This window comes from Gobio gobio (genome assembly GCF_949357685.1).
Source record: "Gobio gobio genome assembly, chromosome: 2".
Taxonomy (NCBI): Eukaryota; Metazoa; Chordata; class Actinopteri; order Cypriniformes; family Gobionidae; genus Gobio; species Gobio gobio.
In genome coordinates, this window is record NC_137098.1 from 43,712,387 (window position 1) to 43,716,221 (window position 3,835).

Here is a 3,835-nt window from a genome sequence, read left to right on the forward strand (position 1 = left end):
CGGATTGCAGGTCTGGGGTACTTGCTCTGTTCAGCCTTCATAGGGACGGGGGTGCGTTGCAGAGCGTTTAAAATAAAACATGTTATATGCACGTGTGTTTGAGTCAGCGGGGAATCAGGCACGCGCAGGGCTCCCTGCAGCACATCCACGGAGGAGAACATCCACCGTCTTCACGATTTCAATGCCAGATTTGCACAACGTCAGCTGCGTGAAAAAAAACACTGCCGGTGCGTGGATGCATGACGCGCACGCTGCACATTTCACGGAGGACAACACAAACTTCCACAAACTTCGCGAGTTCAATACAGGATATGCACAACGGCTTGTCCTGAAAGCTGGATTTACAAACAGAAGCTGTTCACGGGCCACAACCTGTAAGTCTGATTTATTTTTCATCGATGTGTTTTCCTGTAATAGGTTGTAGCAAGGAAGTAAACAGATGACAACGCTGTTCTGCAAACCAGTCTGTTAAATGCTCATTCATACTTAACGTTATCCGACGAACACCTATCGTTACAAACACTAACGTTAAAATCTCAACAGCGAACCTGGCATTAGTGTAAATGATTCTTTGATTAGAGCTTTTATGTATTGTTTATCTACAGGCATGCTAAACATGGTTCTGTGTGTGATTTGGCTAACTTACTAGTTTAAGCCAGTGCTTAGTGTTTGTTTTGGGTTAGTTCTTGTGACAGATATTTGGCTATAATCGTTCTAAAAATACAAAAGTTAAAGTGCCATTCAGTAGCGATCATTATAGATCCGCAGTCTTTACTCTTGAGGACTGAACAGGTTCTGCTCGATCATCTTCACTCAAATGTTCTGGGTCTGATTCGGGCTCAGATTGGTATGGTTTTATTGACGCCGTTGTTTCTAACACTGACCAAAGCACAGCCTCCGATAAAGGTAAGGGGCGTGACGTTTCCGACATACGTGCACTAGGCGTTTAGCGAATCACAACACACTGGGCCAGCTAACCAATCTGAGCCCATCGCGTATTTTTGAGGGACTGGCTTCATACAACCCGGAAAGCATCAGACCGTTTTACAAGGAGGGACAGAGCAGTGTAGAATAAAGGTCAAATATATGAAAAATAAGGCAATTTTTTTTAAAACGAAGCATGAACACATGTTACAGTGCACCCCACAAACACAGTCAAGCCTTCAAAAGAATGTGTTTTACCACCCCTTTAACATATGTAACACAGACATGAATTAACAATAACAAATATGTATAATTATCATTCATATAGAATAATAAATGCTGTAAAAATGCAGTTCATTGTTAGATCATAACACCTAATGCATTAACTAATGTTAACCAGTTGACCCTTACAGTAAAGTGTTAGCAAAATGTCAAAGGAGTGACACCTTTGATTGCGAAATTCAATAACTGACAGTGCAGCACTGGTAACAGAGTAATGATCTTGGATGTTCCAACATAAACAGACAATAAATCATTGCACAGCTCTGACAAGACTGATAAGACCTTTCTATAAGACATCCAAACTCAAGCTGGTTAACAAAAGCAGCGGCCTATTTGGTGGTCCCTGGGGTGAACTTTGACCTGAGGGTGTCTGATGACGATGTTATCTCAAAGGCCAATCGCTTCAGGCCAGTGATGCCCCTATGGGGACCCTCTAGTCAAAGATCAGTTATTCATGTGGATCTCCCATTACACAGAGACTCAGACAATATGATACTCTCTCGACCCCTCATCTCGTTCTCCTGTCATATTAGCTTCCTTATGACACATCACTACATTTATACACAGCATTATTATATCTATATTCATGCTTCATTCACATTGGTTATTTTGCTGAGATCCAAGAAAATAAATTATTCCCTCTTGCCTTGCAGTGTATCTGGGAATATTTTCATCAGCTATTCCTGGTCCCCCCAGACCTCTCCGTTTTAATCACTTAAGGGCTAAATAAATAATGACAAAGGCAGCAGGCTCAGTGGAGCAGAGAGAGAGACAGAGGGCCACCAGCAGAGTCCCACAGGCCAAACCCATCCAGGCAGTCTTACAGTTTTATAGGCCTCCATGTAGCCAACAGCCTATGCAATGATACTCTGGGCTCTGGAAGAGTCAAAAAGGAGAGAAGTGGAAGAAGAAAGTGAGATAGATCAGTAATGAAAGCCTCATACACAAGAGCGAAATGGTCTATCCTGTTTCACTTCATGTATATCAATGTCTATATGCCTTCATGCCATCCTGTTAGAGCTAGTCTTCCCTAGCCTGACAAGCCAGACCCACATCAAGATGTTGGGTCTGGGAACTCACCATTGGCAGGGCTCAATCCGAGGGGCGGGATAAACGGTTGTCTTTCAAATTCCCTCTGCACGCAATGGGATAGCGCTACAACCAACCAGAGCAACGAAGAAGGTGAAGCGGAGCTAGTTGATAGATTAAACTTTTGGCGTATCTGGTCGGCAAACCTCTGAACACATCTTCATTTTTTAAGAATAACTTCAGTGCCGTGCTTTTCTCAAAGAAAAGCTTAACTCCAAGTCTTCCAGAGTCGCGACTAAAAAGACAGCTGTTCGCCAGCTTCTTTGTTTACCAGTAGCACGCGGAACTGCGGCAACTCTGCCGTCATTATGCTAAGCCCGCCCACCGACTCTATACACGATGTGATTGGCCTGACCAGAGTTTGTTTTTTTCAGCTCGCAAGCCAACGGAGAGTTGCTAGACTACCCTGTCTACAAATTAGATTTGCTGCCGCTAGGGTGCGTCTAGATTTCTAGAAGTCTTCCCTGCTTTCTCCTACAATTAACATTAACCATTGTAATCAATCAATCTATCAATCAGCACCATCCAATGCACAATAAATAAATCATAATATCACAGATGGCATCAAATATTTACTTACATTATAATTATTTCATTATCTTTTTATGTTGTGTATGTAAATTTAATGTTATGCTTTGTCAATGTTGAGATTCTTTTAAATATGCCAATTAAAAAGTATTGCAGGCTTTCTCCAGGTATTCATAACTTTATTAAAAATATGCCAAACAAAACGACGAATGTTTACTTTCACAAGCCAACAGGTATTTGCGAGCTTTCAGCGGGAAGAAGATAAGTTTAAAGTTTACAGGCTGCCGTACGTCGTCTGCCCGCAATGAATTCTGGGATTTTGAATAGTTTGATTCTCTCAAGTCTGCACTCGATGCATCCTTGATATCAAGAAGACATAAGGATACTTGCGTTCTCTATACTTGCGATCTTGGAACCGAGCTTGATGTTTTGATGATGATGTAGTACGAGAACACAAGGATGCAAGATCGCTTAAGAATAAGAACGCATATTGAGAAACGGCCATAGTCTTCATCTCTCTGTAAAGCTATACATGACATAATGCATATTAAATATTCGAAAGATCATGTCACCCCTGTATTTTGGAGTGCACAATGCAGAGGCCAACATGATTGCAGCTTGAATTAGTCCAGCATATCAACATTATCTGTTAGTCCAACTTGGACTGGTATGATTTCAGTCGGACTAAAGCATTTGACATTTTAAGAAAGATGACTTATTGCTTTAGTCTGACTGAAATTTAAATGCCTATTCTTGTCTTGCCTACGCCTATAAGGCTGTTTCTCACTCTTTCTGATTGTCCATCTGTCCTTAATACATTAATTTATTAATTCCTCTTCCCTTCTGCCTCTTTTTCTGTCTCCTTCCCATGTCTTTCTCCCTTACCCGACTCCTTCGGAGAGACTTGCCAGCCGGAAAGCCTTATTGAATCATGTAAAACTTTCTCTCCTGATTGAATTGCCAAATAAATTGCCTTCACCCTGTGCGAGCCAAGCTACGTGTAAGAGCTTAC